This window comes from Meriones unguiculatus, chromosome 1, assembly GCF_030254825.1.
Source record: "Meriones unguiculatus strain TT.TT164.6M chromosome 1, Bangor_MerUng_6.1, whole genome shotgun sequence".
Classification (NCBI taxonomy): Eukaryota; Metazoa; Chordata; class Mammalia; order Rodentia; family Muridae; genus Meriones; species Meriones unguiculatus.
In genome coordinates, this window is record NC_083349.1 from 60606197 (window position 1) to 60629629 (window position 23433).

A 23433-nucleotide genomic window follows, 5' to 3' on the forward strand; every position below is an offset into this window, starting at 1 on the left:
CCTAAATATTCATATATTTTCCTATTTAGACCAAAAGGATATCAAAGGAAAGAAATGACCTTTTAAATTCCTTTATGTGGAGAATCTGAAGTTGTTTTGGAACTTTATATCCCTTTGGAACCATACTCTTTTAACCCCAGCACTCAGGAGATAGAGGCAGGTGGATTTCTGAGCTTACAGCTAGTCTGGTCTACAGATGGAGTTCTAGGACAGCCACAGAGAAACCCTGTCTTGAAAAAACAAAGTCTGGGCAGTGGTAGTGTAAAAGAAAAAGCACCTAATTTCTTTGTTTTGTTTGTTTTTTTGAAACAGGCTCTTGTTTTGTAACCTCAGCTTTTCTATAATTCACTCTGGCCTAGGCTGGCCTTGAACTCAATCCTACTGCCTCAGCCTCTTGAGTTTTGAAATTATAGGCATGTGCCAATATCTGGCTTTAATAACACCAGAGTTCTGTAAAGAGATTACTCAACAGAACACAGACATCCATTATATATATATATATATATATATATATATATATATATATATAATATGTTTTGGTTATGAGCCTAGCCTTTAATGGTTGAGCCATCTCTCTAACCCTATATGTAATATAAAATACATAATTCTAATATATTTTTCCTCTAAGGTATCTAAATTATTGGGACAATACTGCCTTAAAATTGAGTTGAATAGGGCTGAAGAAATGAGCATTTGCTGCTCTTCTAGAGGTCTTGAGTTTGATTTCCTGCACCCACATTGGGTAGCTCACAACTGCCTGTAATTCCAGTTCCAGAGGATCTAACATTCTTTTCTGGCCTCCACAGTACCTATGTACATGTGACATACAGTCACATAGTCACAAATTTAAAAGTAATATTGGCTTGGGTACCTGAAATCAAAGGGTTAAAATCAATGGTTTTAAAATATATTCTAGGGGCTGGAAAGATGACCCAGTATTTAAGAGCACTGACTGTTCTTCCAGAGGACCAGCGTTTGATTCCCAGCACCCACATGGTGGCTCACAACCATCAGTAATTCCGATTCCAGAGGATCAGACACCCTCTTTAGGCCTCTGTGTGTACTGTACACATGTTGTGCACAGATACACATTCAGGCAAGCCACTTCTACACATAAAATAAAAATAAATAAAATTTAAAATGTTTTAGATTTTAAATATTTCTAGAACAGCATGATAGCATATGCCTGTAATCCTGTGATTTAAGAGATAAAGAGGCAGGAGGATGAGTTCAAGCCCAGTTTGGACTATTTTGGGAGACTCTGCCTCAAAAATAGAAAGTTAAAGCTGTCATCTAAAATTAGCTATGAGTTTGTCTCTATTTATTATTTACAGATCCATCTACACAGGTTGGCATCATGTTGTGTAATAGCATCAAAGCTCTCTTTAATAAAATGTCTTTTATGCTCTTGGCAGGGATCAGGCCATCTAATAACCCAATTAAGTTCTGACTTATATTTTTAGTAGGCACTTCGTTTGGCAAGATTTTATTGGTCTTATGCAATGTAGATGGTAATATTATATGTCAGGCACTTTGCATACATCATCTCATTTAATCTTTTCAAGAATATTTCAAAGACCAGCAAGATGGCTTAGCAGGTGAAAACACTTGCTATGTAATTCTGACAGTCTGAGTTGTCACATGGATCCCATAGGAGAAGGAGGTGATCGACTCCCAAAAGTTGTCTTCTGACCTCAGTGTTTATGCTGCAGCATGGCTTGCCTCCCCCCTTCCCATACAAACAATTTTTTTTTTTTTACAAAGAAAGTATTTCAAAATACTACCATGAACATTTCATAATAAGAGAAATAGGGCCCAAAGCATGAAGAACCTTTACGTCACATACTTAGTAAGTGGCAGAATGGGTTCTCTAAGTATGGGCCGTTTCTCTGAATACAGTTCCAGTGCTTGCCTCCATGTCGCGTTCTCTTGAGAGTCTGGAGTTACTGACAGAAGACAAACCAGGCTCAGTAAATAGGAAACTCTTATTCTGTGATTCCACAGGAGCTAGCTATTGATGCTTCAATCAAGATCACAGGCTGCTGTCTTTCTTCTAAGAGCCTAGGAGAGTAAGTGCAAAATGTCAGAGCAAGTAAGAGTGTATGTTCTAGACAATAGGTATGCAGGCCTGGTGGTCTTGAATACAGTCTCACCTAGATGGCCTCTGGGTGACTGCTTAATCTTAGCCTCAGAGCCTCATCCGTAAAATAGGGACAGTGTGGAATACAACCTAGCCATAAGAAGAAAAGAACTGTTGGTATATGCTTAAGCTTGGATAGAGCTCAGGTCCATTATGGTGAGTAGCAGATTCTGGCCATATGCACTCTAAACAGGTAAAACTGTAGAGACAGCAAACAGCATTCAGCAGGGAAAGGTGCTTCCCATGAAGCCCATGGTGGAAGGAGAGGACTGAGTCTGGCAGCTGTCTTCTGACCTCTACATATATGCCTCTACACAAAAATAAATTTAATTAAAAAAAATTTAAATCTAAACAAAAAAAAATAATAACAGGTTAGCTTATATTTGAGCAGCAAAATCACACTGTAGGAGCAGCGGAGAGCAAACAATTTCATTGTCCACTCACACCTGTCCACCACAGCTTTCCTGACTTCTTGTCTGCATAGACACAGAAGTCAGACCTAATGAGATTTGTCCTTATGATACAGTTCTCCATAAGCCCTGATATTCACGTACTAACTCAACTTTGACCACAAAGCTTGCATTTTTATAGCTAGAGGATAAAGATAGGTTAAAAATATGACTACCAAAGAACTATGAAGGGATTTTTGAGGTAATAAAACTGTTCTGTATCCTCATTTTTGTGGTGTTCCCATGAATCTGCATATGTGTTAAAAATAACAGAAAGTTGGGGTTGGAGAGATGGCTCAGAGATTAAGAGTACTATCTGTTCTTCCACAGGTCCTGAGTTCAATTCCCAGCAACCACATGGTGGCTCACAATTATCTATACCCTCTATTGCCCTCTTCTGGCATGCAGGTACACATGTAGATAGAGCACTTATATACACACAAATAAAATCTTAAAAGTGCTGTGAATTAAAGCAACAAAACAGAAAATCTGTTCTACCTTCCAAATCAACTTATTGTGTGTTAATTTACAAAGCAAATTAAACATGATGTGGAAGTGTGTACTTATAGTCCCAGCTACCCAAGAGGCTAAGATGGGAAGATCTCTTGATCCCAGGAATTTGAAACTAGCCTAGGAAAACAGTGAGAGCTCATCTCATTCAGTAAATAGCTGGATGTGGTAGTGCTCATGTGTAGTTGTGCTCTCACATACGGAGGTAGAAAGACAAGGAGTTCAGAGTTACCCCTGGTTACACTGTGAGTTCAAAGCTGGCCTAAGTGTGAGGCCAGGTCTCAAAAAACAAAAATCACAAAAGGGCTGTGATGTAGTTCAGTTGCTGGTTTGCCTAGTTTGCTTGAATTTCTGGGTCTGATTCTTAATAAGTCATAAAGTAGATATGGTGGTGTTAGCCTGTAATCCTAGCATTTGGGTGGTAGGCAGGTGGATCAGAAGTTCAAAGTCACCCTTGACTACATAGGAAATTTGAGGCTAGCCTGAGCTATAGATACTGTCTTTAAAAAATTTTAATATAACAACAATTGACATATCAATGAATATGAATATATAAAAATAAAGACAGTGAAAAAATTTTAAACTCTTTTTAGATTTTTTTTTATGTGTATGAATGTTTTGACAGCAGATATGTCTGTGTACCATGTGGGTTCCTGGTGCCTGTGGAGGTCAGAAGAAGACATTAGATCCCCTGGAATTAACTGGAGTTAAAATGGTTGTTAGCCACAAGGTAGGTTCTGGGAATTGAACCTGGACCCTTCGCAAGAGTAACAAGTGCTCTAAACTGCTGAGCCATTTCATCTCTCCAGACTTTTTTTTTTTTTTTAACATTTTAGATTTATTTGTTTTATAGGTTAAAAAAATAAGAATAGTATCACAGTGCCTATGTAGTAGGTATTATGTCTTAAGTATTTTTGACATTATTATTATATTTTTTTGAGACAGCATTTCTCTGTGTGTAGCCTTGGCTGTCCTGGACTCACTGTGTAGATAGAGTAGGCTGGCCTCTAACTAACAGAAATCTGCCTGCCTCTGCCTCCCTTCATGTTGGGATTACAGGCATGTGCCACCACCACCTGGCTATTTTAGACATTTTTTTAAAAGACATTATTAAAAGTATATTAAATGTAGTGACATTTACTGAAAGGGAGGGGGTAGCCAGGCATGGTGGTAAATGCCTATAATCCCAGCACTTGGGAAGCAGAGGCAGGAGGATCTTTGAGTTTGAGGCCATCCTGGTGTATAAAGCAAGTCTAGGACAGCCAAGGCTACACAGAGAAACCCTGTCAAAAGAGAGAGAGAGAGAGAGAGAGAGAGAGAGAAGAAAAGAAAGGAATGTGGAATGAAGTTTCATCCCATCACATGAATATATTCAGTAAACAGGAAACAACTAACCATGAGTCAATGGAGTATGTTTACACATGCCTTGGCAAGGGCCTTAAGGTCTGGAAGGTTAGGTATAGCATTTCTGGAATATCTTGACAGTTGGTTTCTTTGCTGGCTACACATTGTTCTTCAGCAAAATAGTTTTGCTTCAGAAGCTTCAGCTCCTTTCACTAGCTTCACATTAGTCTGTAATTTGGATTGAACAAATTGATTAAAGGAGCTGGAAGCTCATACTTGGAAGACGGTGACTGGTCTTTATAACAATTATAGCTCCAAGAGCCATTTCTTCCTTTTAGATACAGCCTTTGAATTAGGTGGTGACAATAGGCAAGCAGTACTCAAAAGTTTTGTTTGAAAGTTAGGGTCATAGTGGCATTATAATTATACCAACAATGAAAAAGAGGTGTAAGGTTATTTTAAAAATACTTACTTTTACTTTTTAATTATGTGGATACATGTGTGTCTGTGTGTGGCCATGAGCATGTGGGTATCCTCAGAGATTAGAGCTGTTTAAGTGTCTGGAGCTGGAGTTACAGACAGTTGTTAGCCACTCAGTGTGGGTGTTGGGAACTGAACTTGAGTCCTCTGCAAGACCAGTACTTGTCTTAACCACTGAGCCTTCTCTTCAACCCCATAAAGTAAAATCTTGACCTTTCCATTAAGTAGGATGGCTGTCTTATATAGGAGCTCAGATTCTGAACCAAAACAAAGAGAAATAATGGCAAAATGATCCAAACCTTACAGTGTCTGCCAGTTAGCATTTACTAGTCTGAATCACTTTGTTTTAATTAATGAGATTAGAACTTAAGAAACAGGAGGCAAAAGAATGAGTTTCTGGCACAGAGCCTTAGTATAGGAATGGCTTAATTTTTCCTAATTTCTCTGTACCAATGACCCTAAATTTCAAAGCTTGTTCTTTGATTGAGATCCCCCTTTGCTATATTAAAAGACAATGCCAAAGTGACTGTCTTTGCATCTGCTTTGGTTTTGGCTTTTTTAGTTCTCTTAGATTATACCGAGACTAATTAGGATAATGCTATAAAATATGAGGGGATTAGTGCTGTCAAAAATAATCATACTTGGTTGTACACCTTTATAAATACAGTAAAAATATTGAATTGAATTAATCATTTTAAAGTGGTGAATTATTTGCCATGTGAGTTATATAATCAAATAAGTAAACAAGAGATGCTGAACCACATTTTGGGGGAATTCTTCATATGCTTTGCCTGGGCATTATTTATTTTTATTTTTAAAAATTTTCCTTATGGGCCTTGCATATATATTATGTTTTCCAGTGTTATATTTTTTATGGGGTTTCTGTGTATGCAAATGTGTGTGTGTGTTTGTGTCTATATGTATTTCTTGTGCTTTTTCTTTGGCTCTTTTTGTTTGTTTCATCCTATTCCAGTTTTTCTTTAATCTTTTTTCTTTTTAAAAATTAAAAAAATACATTTACATTTATTTTTTGTGCACTGCTGTTTTGTCTGCATGTATGTCTGTGTGAGAGTGTTAGATCTTGGAGTTACAGACAGTTGTGAACTGCCCTGTGGGTGCTCAGAATTGAACCTGGGTCCTCTGAAAGAGTAGTCAGTGCTCTTAACTGCTAAGCCATCTTTCCAGTTTGTTTTTATTTTACATATTATTATTATTATTATTATTATTATTATTGTATGCCTGTTTGTATTTTAATAAGAGAAAGAGTGTGGATCTGGGAGGAGCTGGGGAGTGGGGAACCGTAATAAAAATATAGCATATGAAAAAATTCATTCCAAAGAGAAGTTTTACACACACACACACACACACACACGCACGCACGCACGCGTGCGTGTGTGTGTATGTGTATGTGGCCCTTTAATATAAGAAGTTGGATTAAAGATTTTTCAAAATGGTTCTCTTGTTCTGGTGGCACAAGCGCTAAGGAGGTGGAAGCTGAAGGATCACAAGTTTGAGGCTACCCTGGGCCATGCTTTTTAAAAAGGAGCCTGCAAGGTGGCTTAGCAGTTAAAGCCACTTCCTTGTGAAGGCTGGCAGCCTAAGTTTGATCCCCAGAACCCTCAAGGTAGGAGAGACGTCTGCAGAAAGTTGTCTTCTTACCTCTACCTGAGTACTCCCATCCACTCACACAAAAAAATAAATATAAACAAAAAGGTTTGAATGGTTCTGTTAGTCTGTAGGTAAGGTCCAAGATCATCCCAAAATGATGGAATATTTAATGGTTCTGAAAAGTCACAGTATTTAATCTAAGGATCATCAGTAATTCTGCGAGGGAGGAGGCTAAGGGTTAGGACTTCACTTAGTTTAAACCATCTCAAGCCAGGTATAGTGGCATGCCAGAGGCAGAGGCAGGCGGGTCTCTGTGAGTTTGAGGCCAGCCTGGCCTACATAGTGAGCCATCTTCCCCCACCCCTCCCCCCCAAAAAAAACTTAACTGGGATGCCCCATCTACTCAACAGGACACCCAGCACTGTCTATGACATTTATGATTGCCACAACTCAAGGAGAAATGTGTGGGTGATGTGCTGCATAGTGTGTGTGGGTCAAAAAACTACCTAGAGGAGCCAGGTTGTTCAAGACACTAAAAAGTTTTTCAAGAACTTTATAGTTTTAATTTTCACATTTTGAGTTAATTTTTGATACCTTTATAGTTGATTTTATAGAATTTTATAACATTTCTAAATAAATTGTATCTTTAAAATTTTTTTTTATTTTACTATTTTATGTGTGGAAGTGCTTTACCTTCATTTGTGTCTGAACACCATGTGTATTCAAGTGTCCTTAAAAGCCGAGCACAACATTGGATCCTCTGGAACTGGAGATACAGATGGTTGTGAGCCACTGTGTGGGTGTTGAGAATCAAACCCAGGTCCTTTTTTGTCGTTGAACAGTCTTAGTACCCTTGTCAAAATCAATTGACTGTAATGACCCTAGTGTGAAACTGAATACTTGTTTGTTGAGACATGGTCTTACTGTGTAGCCCATGCTGGCCTGCAACTTGCAATCCTTCTGCCCCAGCCTCTGACGTGCTAGTATTGTAGCTATCGTGCCTGGCTGAAAAAACTTATGTTTGTTTCCTTGTTTTTTTGACACCGGATCTCATAGAGCCCAAGCTGTCTTCAAACTCAGTGTTGAGCTAAGAATGATCTTAAACTCATTATTTTATTACTTTGACCTTTCAAATTCTGGGATTATTGAAGTGCTTTCACATCCAGCTTCTTGAGTAGAAAGTCTTGCTGACTTTCTATTGCTATAGTGCACTGAAGAAAAATTCAGAGTGTTTCCATATGGATGCTGCTGTGCCTGAGGAGGAACATGTGTAAGTGTTAAGGTGCCCTCAGCCTCCTCTTAGCACATACCTTGACAGCTTACAGTGTGCAGAAACCCAGATCCCCAGCTATTAGGTCACTAATGATTTCACTAACTATCTCACTATTCTGAAGTCTATCCAACATTGTTTTGTGGTACCAGACTTGAACTTAAGGCCCCATGCATATTAGGAAAGCCTTCTACCCCTAAACCGTTACCTCTAGCCTTTAGATCCCTTTCAGTATACAAAGAGCTGGGTGGTGGTGGTGGCATAGGCCTTTAATCCCAGCAGTCAGGCAGATCTCTGTGAGTTTGAAGCCAGCTTAGTCTGTGGAGTGATTCGAGTTCAGCCAGGACACACAGAGAAACTGTCTCGTAAAACAAACAAACAAAAACCAAGAAACAAAAATAAATATACAAAGCAAGTACTTTGGTTGTTCAACCTTCTTCTTTTTTCTTTTCTTTTTTTTTTTTTTTGTTTTTTTTGTTTTTTTTGTTTTTTGGTTTTGGTTTTTTGGTTTTTGGTTTTTTGAGAGAGTTTCTCTGTGTAGCCCAGGCTGTCTGTAAATCATGTTAATGGTGTTTAACCCTTTTCAGAAATTTATGTAACTATACCTGATTGCTTTCTACTTATTATATTATGTAATTTTTAAGTAAGTTTATGAGGTAGGGTTGGGTTTTGTTTATTTTTTTTTTCTTTTATGTTCCAGGTATGGACACTGAGGCTTAACAACAATTTCCTATGATCACATTAGAACTAAGATTTGAATCTTGTTTTTCTGACTTCAAAGTCACCACTTAGGAGAGTGGAAAATGAGGTCTCTGCCTGCATATATGACTGAGTTCTAAGGAACTGTGGGGCTGCAGCAGGCGCCCGGGGGCTAAAGCGCTGGCTGCTTTTACAGAGCACTTGGATTCAATTCCCAGCATCTACATGGTGCTTTATAACTGTAGCTCCAGCTGTAGGGGAATCCACTATCCTCCTCTAGCCTCCATGGCACCAGCCAAAATGGTCATATACATAAAATAAAAAACAATTTTTGAAAAAAAAATTTAAAGTTGAGCATAGTGGTACATGCCCTTAAAGCACTGGGAGGCAGAGAGGCAGGTGAATTTCTGATTTTGAGGCCAGCCTGATCTATAGAGCAAATTCCAGGACAGCCATGGCTACACAGAAAAACCCTCAAAATAAATAACTATACAAATAGAACACCAAGGTTTAAATGTAAACCAATGTATACTTTAAGGTGGAGTCTTAAGCTATATTTCAGACTTATTGACTTTTCCTAGTATATATTCCAACCTAGAAAAGGGGTACACACTGTTTTCTGAATAGTTGCTTTACAACTAATAGCTTCACAATCATAGTCATTGTCAGATGGGACTTTTGAAGACAAAATCATTGCATTGCCAAATAATAATAATAATAATAATAATAATAATAATAATAATAATAAAGATGATAGGTTTGTATGGTAACACACACCCATAATCGCAGCACTAGGGATGCAGGGGCAGGAGGAGTGCCTTAAGTCTGACGTCAGCCTGTACTGCATAATGAAGTACAGGCCAGCCTGGACTACTGCCCTACCTAGAAACAAACAAACAAACAAACAAGGAAACCGTAAAACCCCTAACAAACAAAACTTACAGCATATTAAGACCTTGACTATTACTGGGTGGTGGTGGCACATGCCTTTAGTCCCAGTGCTTAGAGATAGAGACAGGCAGATCTCGGAGTTGGAGGCTACAGAGTCAGCTCTAGAACAGCCAGAGCTACATAGGAAAACCCTGTCTCAAAAAACAAACAAAAAACCAAAAAAGCAAAACAACAACAACAAATATGGGCAGGTTGTGGTGGTAGTGGTGGTACATGCCTTTAATCTCAGCACCCCTGTCTCAAAAAACAAACAAACAAACTTAAAAACACTTTGACTAAAAACACCTTACTGTGTATGGGACTAATTCTAGCTAGAAACTTTGTTCTACCTTGAAAACAAATTTTCTTTTACCTTGAAAATTTTTGATCTGGAAGTATAGCTAAGTGGTAGATTTGCCCATCGTATGTTTGATTCCCCTGCGCCACGAAATTTAAAAACCTGAAAAATTTTCAGAGAATCATAAAATAAAGCACACCTGAAGTCTCAGAATATTGTAATTCAAGATCATCTTTGTCTCATATTATACTTTTTAAATTATTTATTTGGTGGTGGGGATGGATTGGATACCATGGCGTGAATGTAGAGGTCAGAGCTGTCTCCTTCTACTATGTTGAACCCAGGGTTCAAACTCAGGATCAAGCTTGGCAGCAGGTACCTTTATCTGCTGAGCCTTCTCGGTAGCCCAATGTTTTGTTTGTTTGTTTGTTTTCAAGACAGGGTTTCTCTGTGTAAGCCCTGGCTATCTTGGAACTCATTCTGTAAACCAGGCTGGCCTCAGACTCACAAGAGATCCACCTGTCTCTACCTGGGATTAAAGGTGTGCACCACTACCACCTGGCTGTTTGTTTTTTGTGCTTTATAAAAGATTTATTTATTTATTTTTATATGTCTGAGTGTTTTGCCTGCAGTTATGTATGTGTACCACATATGTACCTGGTATCCTTGGAGATCAGAAAACGGTGTTGGATCCCATGAAACTAGAGTTACAAATACTTTTGATCTGCCATGTGGATGCTGGGAGCTGAACCCTGGTCCTCTGAAAGAACATCTACTATTCTTAACTCCTAAGCCATCAATCCAGCTGCTAAGGCTTATTTATATTCTTGAATTAGATCTAAAGCTGGTCTTGTTTCTTCATTTAGTAAGTCACTGACCTGCAAACTGGACCACGTGTCCAAAGTGTGGACAGCAGGTAAGTGCTGACATTTTGATGGCCACATCATATTTCAAGGATCTATGAGAAGGCCTATAATGACAACTCAAAGCTAGCCAAGAGTGTTCTTGCCATGGACAAATGGGAGATGTTACTAAGTTTAGCTGACATTAAGCTGTAAATTATTTAAAAGGTGGAAACAGATTCTCCTCAGAGGCTATGTAGACTTTTCATTTATTATCAGACACATGTGCTGTAGGTGTTTCTCCTAGGAAATGGACTACCATCTCTCTTCTTATATATGTTTTCTACTCTATTGGGAAGATGCTTTTCACCTATATGGGGACCTTACATTAGTAATTCCTGTTGATCTTAGGTGCCAAAGACCTCACTTACCCAAAGTAATACATCTACCTGTGACAAAGCCTGGTCTAGAATATCAGTTCCTCAGATGTCTTGGTAGATGTCTTTTTAATATACATAATGACACTCCTCAGTTAGTGGTTAAGACCTCCACCTTAGGAATCCAACCCACTTATTTATTCCCTTCTTCCACTGGTTTCCTTGTTCTTTACCAAATTTTAGATGGTCCCACTTTCACCCTTGGGCACCCTTTACCCATCCTGAGTTGTTTGGCACTCATTAAATGTGATTGTATTCCATAAAGCACCCCAAATAGCTAGCATATTTAGGTGTTAAACTGCTGTTTGTAAATCAGGCTTCATTTGAGTTTGTATCCAGTGGATGCTAGAGACGTATATGTAATATAGCAGAGTTTTGATTTTTGAGAGGAATAGAGGAACTGAGAGTATAACTGAGTTTTAGAACACTTGTGTAGCATGCAGAGGCCCTGGATTTGATCCCTAAGACTACATAAAATGGAAGGAGGAGTGTGGAAATTTAGCTTAATAGTTGATGCTTGACCAGCATGACAGCTGTAGTTCAGTCTCCAGCACAGCAAAAGGGGATGGGGGTGGAGACAGACAGAGAGAGCAGGAGATTGAAGCAGGAGGATTATAAGTTCCTGGGCAGCCTGGGCTGAAAAGAATTGCAGAAGTTTAAAATTGCCCTGATTTATATGGTAAGAATCTGTAGTTTAAAGGAAGGAAAGAAAGGGGGAGTTCTAGTGACAGTCACAAACTTGGTGTTGTGTGACCAAACTTTTCCTGAGGAAACGCAACATGGGGATCTCATGACAGACCAAAGTATGTATGGATTCCACCTGTCCTGACTAGTTTTATGTCATCTGAAAGGGGGAACCTCAACTGAGAAAATGCCTCCATAAAATCTGGCTGTAGGGTATTTTTTTGATTGATGGAAGAGAGCCCAGCCCATTTTGAGTGGTACCATCTTGAGCTAGTGGCCCTGTTTCTCTAAGAAAGAAGGTTGAGCAAGCTATGATGAGCAGCACCCCTTTTTGGCCTCTGCATCAGCTACTGCCTCCAGATTCCCACTCTTGAGTTCCTGCTCTGACTTCCTTCATTGGTGGACTACTATGTAGAAGTGTAAGCCAAATAAACCTTCCAAAGTTGCTTCTTGTCATGGTATTTCATCACAGCAATGGTAACCCTAAACTAAGACACCACCAAAGTTCAAGTTGGTGAACCAGTGAGTTTTATTGGGGGTGAGTTACAGGAATGTGGAAGAGGGGTTACTTATAGGAGCAGAAATGACTCAAAGACAGCTGCATCACCAAATCCCACCCAAGCATGGGTAACAGCTCAGAAAGCTGAGAACCTGGAGGACACTGCGCAGCCTCGGGCAGCTCAGCTGCTTTCTGCTTCTTTCAGGCAGCTGGTCTGGTCTGAGAGTCTTCTTTGGAACTTGTACAGATCAGCTTCTCTCCTCTCAGAGGGACTCTCTGCTTTTATTGCTTACTCTGGCAAGGAGAGCCCTGGTGAATCTGTTCAGGTTCAGGGACTTCCTGAAGTTCCTTTGAGTAGTTTATGTCCTTAAGGAGCTTCCCTGAAGGATGGATGGAATGTTTCAGTCTCTAGGAAGTTGTTATACAACACTTAGCAAATAAAGTCCCCATAGAACTTATATAAAATCAGTGTTTTAAAAACAGCAAATTGGGTTGGAGAGACGGTTCAGCCATTAAATGTGAGGCTCACAGAAAAGACAGTGTTAAAGGACAACAAAATATGGATGGCCAGCTGACATGCTCACACTCTGAGGGTGAATTGTAAATTGGAAAGTAAATTGTAAGTAGGCTGTTTCTATTAGAGATGAATTGCTATGAGATGAATTGCTATGAACCAGGAAATTCTGTGTCTAAAGATATACCCAACAGTAATCTGTGCATGTGGTGAATACCAAAAGATGGGTATAAGAATGTTTATAGCAGTGCTGTTCATAGGAATTTCGAAAAAGGTAGACTATCCAAATGTCCATCAGAAATAAAATAAGTAAAATGCAGCAGATTCTTACAGTGGAATGAATACTTATAGCAGTAGGAATTAGTAGAGTATATTACATTATAATACAAATGAACTTTTTCCCCTGTTGCTAAATCTTTCCAGTGTGGAGTGAAAGAAAGCCAACACAAAAACAAATTGTCTGCTACTGTTTACATGGATTAGGACTGGGATGTAGCTTAAGTGATACAGGTTACAAGTGTGTGAGTTGGCCCTCTAGCACTAAACAGACTAAAAATCTCTATGCAGTGTTGTCGAAGCTATCCAGTGGTATTAGAAGCCAGAGGCTTTGCATCTAGAAGAAATCATGATTAGGTATTTTTGGGTCTGGTAGTTTAAATTTGTGAAAAGTAAAAGTGAAAATCCATTGAAATGTTATATACTTAGGATGTTATTACTTCAAATTAAACATATCCTCAAAGGAACTGGAGAGCTGGCTCAGTAGTCAAGGGCACGCACTGCCCTTACAGAGGACCCAGGTTCAGGTCCACCATCCTCATGGCAGCTCATAACCATCTGGGACCCCAGTTCCAGAGGATCCCATCCTCTGTAGGCACTGAAACACATATGGCACACGTACATACACTGAATTTAATTTTTTTTTTTTTTTGAGACCCAGTTTCTCTATATAGCCCTGGCTATCCTAGGACTTACTCTGTAGACCATGCTGGCCTCAGAGATCCACCTGAATCTGGCTTCCAAGGGCTGGGATTAAACGTGTGTGCTATCATCACCTGGTTGACTAAATATTAATAAAAAAAAAAAATCACTGATCTTCCAGAGGATCTGAGTTCAATTTCCAGTACCCACGTTAGACCGCTCTCAGCAGTCTGTAACACTAGCATCAGCGTCCCCTCCGTCTCCCTCTTGTGGTTTCTACAGGCAACCAAATTAAGTGTGACATACACATGCACATACACACACAAATTCACAAATACATATATGCAACACAGGCATACACACGTATACATACACACACACATACATGTTCATGTATATATATGCATATACATAAACACACACTAAAAATAAATCTTGAGGGATTTTTTTTCCTTGAAAAGACTATTTCTCCCTTGATGTCCCTCTTAGGAGTTCTTTTTAAATTTTCCCTAATTTACGTTTTCTCTGTTCCAAAAACCAAACCAAACCAAAACAAACCCTCTTTTTCTTAAAAAGATAAGGAAGAAAAAATTAGGGAAGGGCTTAAATTTGGAGATTCTGAGCTGGGCTTACTCACTAGCTAGAGGATTGCTCACAGTTAAAGGCCATCCTGCTTTATGATAGCCAACGTGGGTTACAGAATGCAACCCTGCCTCAGAAAAATACCCCTACTCCCAGCTAAGAAATTATTTTTATTTCTAGTTTAATTAATCTTGTGTTTCTAGGTTATGAGTCTCCTTTTTTTTTTTTTTTTTTTTTTTGTTCTTGGTTTGTATTTGTTTAATTTAGAAGAATATGACCAACTGTATTTTACATACAACATCGGGCCTCATCTTTTCTGTTGAGCGTGAAATATGCTGGATAGTGTGGAACTAAAAGGATGCCATGTGGATAGTTAGAGGATTTAGGGGAATTTGTAGCTGATGGAAGTGGTGAGCTGGAAAGGTAATAGTGTAGCTGTTGTCTTCATTCAGATGAAATCTATTCTTACTGTTTGATGTCAGAACAAAAAGTGTCAATAACTAAAAAGAACCTTGACAAAGTGGAAAAAGTGTTTCATACTTTTTCCAGAGGTTGCATTTTCAAGCTAGCTTCCTAAGATGAAACTGAAGCTGTACATCTGCCTGCTTGTTCTCCTTAGCCCTCATTTTGGTTGTTTAGATCTTCCTATTAATATGATACGCTGCATTAGTATTGCCGGTCTGCCATGCCTGTATTAGCTGAGATTCCTATTAATATCTGTATTAGGTTTCTCTGTCATTTCTATTGCTAGCACCCCCAAATAGAGGTATGCATGCAGATCTGTTTTTCACTGAATATAGGATATTTACCTGGGACTAGTAAAACCTTGCAGCAGCATTAGCCTAAAGGACCTCAGAGATTTGCACATAACTCTAGGGAGTTACTATTCAGTTTGTGGTTCATAAACAAAGACTTTTTACTAACCCAAGCTTCATTTGCAGTCAGATTGAGGAAGGAGTTGATTTTCTATTTATTAGAGGTGACATGGGCAGTGGGGCAGTGGCAAAGAGGCCATGTTGCTCTTGCTAAATATACATCCCTGACAGTTAGATAATAGGTTCCAGGAAGTTCAGTGGAAAATTAAAACAAAGCAACATTTATAGCTGATTGAACTTGAAAAGCCATTTTGGTGTTGAATGGCAAATATGTGGACTTCAGCATTCCTAGAGCCTGATGCATCCTGCTGGATGGCCCTCTCTCATGTACATGATGGCCTAGGGACTCAGCAGTGTGCAGGGTACTCTCCTTTGGAGGGTGTGTTGAAGGAAAAAAAAAAAGTTTTCTGCCAGAAGTCTTCTCTGCACAGAGTTATGTAACACAAATTGCCCCCTATCAGGGAGCATCTTTTCTCTGATGGTTAGAGGACTTTCTTGTTAGAAGGACCGGAAAGTCTGGCAAGTGTCAGGGGAGCTCTTATGTGCTATAAATGCTCCCAGTCACTTAGTGAGGCTGGAGTTTCAAGCAGATTATTGTGGTGTGTTCACATGATCTTAGTATGGTAACACTTTGATTAATGTCCCAATCTGTCTTGAGGGTCCTGGCGTAAGTTTAAAGTTAGGTCAGTTGTGCCATGATGAGAAGGTTTTGGATTCACATGTGAGGTGGTTGGTTTCTTTAGAACCAGACAAAAGCTGTAGGAGATGGAAGTGAAGGAAGAGTTACAAGGAATTCAGGAGAGAGACTTGAGCCCTTTAACTGTTAAGAAAACTATTTTGCTTTCAGTTTCACCCATTACAAAGGAATCTTGATGGTTGACCTCAAACATCTATGTGTGTTTAGGGGTCTTATTTGGAATAAACTCTCAGTTAATGGGACTCCAAAATTAGGAAGCTGGTGCTGTAGGTAGAAACAGCTGTTTCAATTTAGCTTCCCTAGCAGATTCAGTTGTGCCCATGCAGCTCTGCACCTGGTACTGTCCTCAGAATCTTGGAGAAAGTGATCTGACTTGAATGCGTCCTAATGCTTTCTCGGTCTTCAGATTGTACTGGCACCATGAACTTGCTTCTGAGTCTGTTTACATTCTAAGCTGTGCCTTGCCCTGTGGCATTCTCAGGCTTGCTGGCATTTGTTTTGGTTTTCTCTCAATGGTGAAATTAGGGCCAGGGTAAGAGGAAAGGCTGGTTGGCTCTGTGGTGTCTTACAGATAGTTCTTCTTAGTGCATGCATGCTTTGACAGCCCAAGAAAGCAGTTCTGAATGTGAATCAAGAGTGACCCGGCTGACCTAGCAGTTTTGTATACACTAACAAAGAATTGAACAGTGAGCAAAGGAAAAATTTCATGCCTTGAAAGCACATCCTATGAGTGATAGAAGTTGGGTTACTTATCTACTTTTATGGAAAGGTTACTACAGTGAGAACCTTCGTCTTCTGAGTACATACAAGTAAATCCATATTACAGTTAGTACTCTTATTTTCCTGAAATAGGAAAGTGATTTATGAGGTGTGGGCTCTTACACGAAAGAAAACAAAACCGGCTGCTGTGTGGGCCCATAAAATTCCTGTGCCATCTCAGTGGTGTGGTTTACAAGAAGAAGAAGAAGATGAGCAAGCTGGCTGGTCCTCCCTCACTTGGGCTCAGCTGCCCCAAATACTTGTGATATTGAAGGTTATTTATGAGCTCTTCTGGACTTCACTACTCTCCGTCCTGGTAGGTGAAGATTTGCAGGCAGAATGTAGAAGCCCTCATTAATCTTCCTGGTCTTGTTGAGGATTTCTTGCCGACTGGAGCTACTATTGAAGAATGGATTGGCCTTTTCCACTGAACTGCAATGGCTCAGATTAATATTAATCCCTTTAATGCCGTGGTTCATGATATAGTCATTAGGTGACTTGGAACTAATCCTATCCACCTAACTAGTGTGATTTATTAAATACACATAGCGATCGAGTCTGAATGCAGCTAGGCAGAATCAGCAGCAAATAAATGCCTCTGTGCATCTGTATTAATGCTGGTTGATTGGGGCACAATTGCAGGCTGGCTGGTGAGAAACAGGGCAAAAGGAAACTGAACTCTCAGAACCAGTAGTATTTGCCCATCCCTACCCCTTAATTTACATAGCAAAACTGATATAAACTCTAATACAAGAGAGGATTAATAATAAGGATCTTAATTATCTAATTCTGTGCATGTGAAATCAAAGGAGGGAATATCCTACATAAATACTTGAAAAACTTAAAGACGGGCTTAAATTAAGAAAAAATTTCTTAAATTTATTTGAATGACTTTTCTTATATGTGCTGCTGCTGCTGCTGCTTCCGGTGCCTCTTTCTCCTCCTCCTTCTCCCCTCAGCTCTGTCCCAGGCTGTCTTTATAGCCCTGACTGGCCTCAAACTCACAATTTTTCTGCATCAGCCTCTCAAGTGCTAGGATTACAGGTGTGAGTCATCACTTTTGGCTTCCTTTAAAGTTTTTTAAAGTTTTAAAAGTATTCAAGCCAGAACTCAGTATTGGTAATAGAGGCCAGTACTTCTCCAGCATATGAACCAAGGAGGATCCTGAGTTTGAAATCAGCCTGAGCTACATAGAGAGAGTAGAGAGCTGGCACAGTAGTTAAGAGCATCTGTTGTTCTTATAAAGGATCTGAGTTCAATTCCCAGCACCCTATGGTGTCTTACAAGTGTCTATAATTCTATTTCTAGAAGACCTGACCCTATCTTCTGACCTTCTTGAGCACCGGGCACACACGTGATGCACTTACAAACATGCAGATAAAACACTTGTGCACACATAAAATAAATCTGAAAAAAAAAATCATGTTTTTTTGTTGTTGTTGTTTTGTTTTTTATTTATTTAGTTAGTTTGTTTTGTTTGAGACAGGGTCGAACTGTGCAGCCCTGGCTGGTTTGGAGCTTGCCATGTAGATCTGCCTGTCTGCCTCTTTAGTGCTGGAATCAAAGGTGCTTGCCACCATAAAAGTAACTATTCAGATGAATTTTCTATTACTTCTAAGTTCTTAGTAGTAGCAGGCACTGGTCACACCCGGCTTACCTAGTCTTTCACCTTATGGCTTCAAGGTTTGATTTTTTTATTTTAATTTTTTCTTCTTGAAAGGGGCAAGAAAGTAGAACAGGCAGGTCTGCCTTAGAATAACAATTCTCTGATATCCTTGCCCAGGTTAGCAGAATCATAATTTCTTTTGTAAATAATTGAGGTTTATCATTTTCCTTTCTCAAGCCTCCTTTTTTCCCCCCTCTTTGCTCTTTCAGCAGAGATGGCATTAATATGGAAAACATCTACCTAGCTGGCTTCGTTTAATCAGGCAAGTCTGACATTTGTGAAACCTCTCATTAACATTTTCCCCAAAGAGCACAAAATGGCCTCCCGTCGGTGTACAGCCACCTCAAAGTTTAGGCTGCTTTCCATAGCCTTTGGCAGGCTGCTTTCAGTGATGTTACTTCTCAAAACTCTCATTTCTGGCCAACAGCCACTGGTCACATGTGTGGGACCTTCTGTTCAGGTGCTGCCCTATTCCTTGTAAACATTGCTTTCTACCAGTTTAACCTGGGAATAACAAGATTTTTTTCCGATAGGAAATAGGGTGTATATTTCTTCAGTACTTCCACATGTCCCTTTTCAACTAACTGAAAAGCACTAGATGCTGTTAGGTTCATAGCATTCTGTACCACACTTTAACTAACAAAAACAAAGAAGCCTTGTCCCTCTAGGTCCTCCAGGAGCTTGTAAACATCATCTAGCTACAAAGCAGAACATGCTGTAGCATTCTATACTAATGCAAGAATATTCTACAGAAATGCCAAGAAAGAAGAGATTAGTTCTGAGAAGTCCAGGCTGGTTCCTTACTTCATTGAAACTGAGAGCATGAGCTGTAGGAGAGCCAGGCGTAGACTCTGAGGATGGTCAGTTTTATTACCATCAAAACAAGACCTTGAGCATTACTTTTGCAAAGTTTGAACAAGATACCTAAGAGAAAATCATAAAGGAAAAAAAGGACTTATTTTTGTTGTAAAGATTTCTAGCCACTATCTTTGACTCCATTGGCTTTGGCCCATGGTTAGGTAGTACCTTACAGTAGTGCAGGGATGGGGGAGGCGGTGCGGAGGATGAGAACAGTTCACCTAATAATAGCAGACAGGAAGTAGAGAGGGAAGAAGAGACTGGGAATCAGATAATTTCAAAGGCCTGCCTCACTGCTTCCTCCAGCTGTGCCCCACCTCCTAAAGTGGCCTGAACTTTTCAAAGAAGCACCAGGCTGGGAACCAAGAACTCAACAAATTCAAACTATGAAGGATGTTTCCTATTCACATCATTACACTTGTGTACCATGAACACAAGTGATTAGGACTAACTTAGACTAGGAGTGATGGCACATCATAGTAACAATAGTATGTCTTATCTTACGACAATAAGTGCTGCCCTCCTTTTTTTCATTCCTGCTATCTATTATCTACTTTATTCAGAGACAAGCTCCCTTCTTGTTTCTGTGTTTTGCTCATTTTTCTTGTGGTTTTATTTTTTTCTTGAGGCAGGAGCTCATATAGTTCAGTTTGGTGGTAAAATTGTTGTGCAGCCTAGACTGGACTTAAACTTCTGATCTTGGTGCTGTCTCCCAAGGGCTGGGATTACAAGTGTGCACCACTATAGTCAGCTGTGTGTTTAGATTATACTCTTGAGACTAAATTCAAACCTCTTTCTCCCTCTGGATTTTTTTCGTTGTTGTTGTGTTGTTTTTTAGTTTTCTAGCTTTTGATAAAGACATAAGCTGCTTGTCCTTGGTAACTTCATTTGTCCTCTTTCTCTTATGTTTTCATCACATTGTTAGTGAGTATTCAAAAACTATTAGAAACAGAAGCATCATGAGGTGTTGTGTGAGCCCGAGTTTTAGAACTGTAGGGCTGAGGATGCAGCTCAGTGTTTGGGCAAGTACTTAAGGTAGACAAACACCAAAACAAAACGCAGAACTTCAAAACCAGAGCACTTGCAGCTGTACACAGCCCTTCACCCAGAAATTTGGGAGGTTGAGGCAAGAGAGTCACCTGAGTGGAGGCGTTCAAAACCAGCCTAGGCAGCAGCTTCAGCAAAACAATTCTGTGTATAGTTGCCAAGTGTCAACACTTGGCATCCTAATGATAAGAAATCTCAGTCACTGAATTTCAGGCATAGAGTGTTATTTGTAGTGGCTGGGAAAGGGACTTAGTCAAGTGCTTGATGCCTAAACATGAAAACCTGAGTTCAGTCTCCAGCAGCCACATAAAAATCTGGGCATGGTGCTGTACACTTGTAATCTTAGCACTGGGGAGGCACAGCAACAAATCCCTGAGGCATTCTGTCCAGCCAGCCTCCCCTCATCAGCGAACCCAGGTCCCTGTGAAAGACTCCGTCTCAAAAAAACCAAGGTGGACAGCTCCTAAGAAGGAGCACCAGAGCTTCATCTCTGGCCTCCACATGTGTGCATGTGCCTCCTCCTCCCAGCCCAGTAACATAAAAATACAAGAAGTTTTGCAAGTTTAAATAAATATAGGGAAAGTTAATAGCTTTATATTTGGCCCTTTATTTATGGCTTCTCTATTTAAGACTTCTTTTGTGATTTCAATGATGTTTTTAAGTTCTTTTCCAATTATGCTTATATATATATATATATATATATGCATATGTAATTTATTTATGTCTCTGTGTGTGTGCGTGCTTGTGCACATGAGTGCTGGTGACCACAGAGTCTGACAGAGGGTGTCAGATCCCCCAGAACTGGAGTGACAGGCTGTTGTGAGCTGTCTGATATGGGAATCAAACTCAGGTCCTTTGCAAGAGCAGGAAGCACTCTTAACTGCTGAGCCCTCTCTCCAGCTTTATATATATATATATATTTTTGATGGCTTAGACAAATAAAATTTTCTCCATTATAATTTTATTTTATTTATTTATTTTGAGATGAAGTTTCATTTGGTTGCCCAGGCTAGCCTAGACTCTTGGGCTTAAGAGTCTGCCTCAGTCTCTTGAATTGCTGGGACTTGAAACACATGTCACTGTTCTTAGCCAAATTTCTTCTTGCTTAACTAATACTGGCTAGCTCCTCCTATATTCCTGTAATTAGTTTATCTTATGTTCAGGACAAAAAAAACTACTCGCTTAGTTTTTAATAAAGCACCAATTGTTTCAACTGTTAAAACTTTAAAGTCATCTAAAAATATCTGAAAATCATAACTGCTTTATTATATCTCAGAATTCTTTGGGCTGTTTAGAATTCAGTTGGGCAGTTCTTCTAATGGTCTTTCTTGGGTTCTTTTATAGTTAGATATTATTTGTGGTGTAGTTCATATGTATGTGGCTTTGTTTGTTTGTTTGTTTTTGTTTTCGATGATGCCTTAATCTTCAGGGATTTTTTTTTCCCCTCATGACTTCTTTCTCCTGCAGGGTCAACTTTGTACAGACAATTTACATCTCCAAAATGGAAGAACAAAAACTTTAAGGCTTTTTTAGTACATAATCATGAAAATCCTAAATCCTGTCATTTCGAGATTCACGGTCTGATTCTTGTTGGATGTCTTTATATAGACTAGGCTTTGGGAACTCCCAGAATAGGATTTGTTAATTTATTTTTTCCCTTCTTCCTTTTATTCTTCCTGGTATCTGCCATAGATCCTACTGTAGACTAGGTTCCTGTAACCATCTTTCATCTGGTCAACTTCCAGTACCATAAAGCTATATATATTCTTATGAGGAAAAATCTGTTTAAAAAGGGTAGCAAAGGAAAGCTTTTCTAGTGTAACCATCTTCCTATTTGCTATCCTGGGTGAAGCATAACTCTCATGGATAGAAATACAGAGTTCATTTGAGCATAAAATAGCAGGCAAGGAAACAGGTGTAGATGTGCTTTGTTGTGAATTCTGCCTACTCTCCAGGAAGACAGCCTCCCCCTCTCCTCCCCAGCAGAAGTCCAGCCCCTTCCCTTATGACCGTGCACCAGAAGATTTCCATCCTATGCTGGTCCAAGTAGAAATAAGAGAGTATGTACTTTTTCTTTCTTCACGTAGTGCTTTTTTCTACTCTGAGTTTGCTAACCTCTAGCGTAAGAATGCACCAAGTAGAGATATATGGTCTTCCTCCCTTCCTGTCTCTCGCTTAGTCTGAAGGAAGGCAGCAGGTGATGGAATGAATAAAGGATGGGGGTGGGAGGCTGAAAGGGGAGGAGTTTTTTTCTCATACACATTATGGATGTTGCTCAACCAAATGGTGTGAAATTGAGTCAGAGCCACAGCATGTGTTTCAATTTTCCAGGGAATTTCCTCTCTCTAACTGTAGGTTTAACCCTTTCTTTTGTTTAATATCGAGAGCTGCCTAAAAACATAAAATGAATTACATACCAGAAGGGGGGAATGGGGAAGAAAAAAAAGTTAGAATTCCACAAGGCCCCTCTTTGGGATCTGGATCTCCAGCTCATTTCTTGCCAAGCTGTAGAAAAAGCATTTGACTTTGAAGTCAGGTAGACATAGGTTCAAATCCAATCTCTAGCAAACATTCCCTTAGAGAGCTCTTTTGAGAATTAGATAATGTATAAAATGCTTACCACAGAATATGTTTGTCTACATTTACAATCTACCATCTGGAATTTTTTTCCGTCTTGCCAAGTGTATCCGAGGCTGATCTTGAACTTTCAGTCTCCCTCTGCATCAGTCTCCAAGTGATCAGGTTACAGTCCTGTATGCATTCTGGCTTTTGTAGAGATATGTTTTCATCCCATGCCACACTGGGTTTGCCATGTTAGCAGTTTCACATCTTAACAGTCGTTGCATTTTCTCCTGGGATCTAACTCTGCACTAGAGTGGAGGGATGATGATGGTTTGTTTTGTTTTTTTTTTCCCAGACAGGGTTTCTCTATGTAGCCGTGGCTGTCCTAGACTCGCTTTATAAACCAATTTGGCATTGAACTCACAGAGATCCACCTGCCTCTGCTTTCATGAGTGCTGGGTAGCTGAGTGTATACTACCACACCTGGTTTAGAGGGATTATTTTACCTATCTGTGAACTCTCTCTTGGGATCTTCCTTAAGATAAAGGACAAGTAGGCCTTTGCACAGATAATGATGAGGATCTTAAGGCTTGCCTTTCCCCTCTGATCCTCAAGCTACTGAACTTCTAATAAGATCTCCGAGCCTCAATTAAGAGCTAAAGCAGGGGCTGGAGAGATGGCGGACAGTGCTCTTAACCACATGATGGCTCACAACCATCTGTAACGTGAACTCTTCTGGCAGGTGTAAATGCAGATACATATAAC

At 39.6% G+C, this 23433-nt stretch overlaps 1 protein-coding gene and 1 long non-coding RNA gene across 9 annotated transcripts in view; one reads left to right on the forward strand and one right to left on the reverse strand.

Annotated features, from left to right (window-relative positions):
- Nucleotides 1–23433, forward strand: part of Gbf1 (golgi brefeldin A resistant guanine nucleotide exchange factor 1) — a 135691-nt gene that overhangs the window by 55769 nt on the left and 56489 nt on the right. The gene's annotated exons all lie outside the window — the stretch shown is intronic.
- The window catches only part of LOC132656305 (uncharacterized), a 28932-nt gene continuing 17701 nt past the window's right edge, over nt 12203–23433 (reverse strand). The window contains exon 3 of the long non-coding RNA XR_009594126.1: nt 12203–12570. This is a non-coding gene — a long non-coding RNA (uncharacterized LOC132656305). The remainder of the gene's footprint in view (nt 12571–23433) is intronic.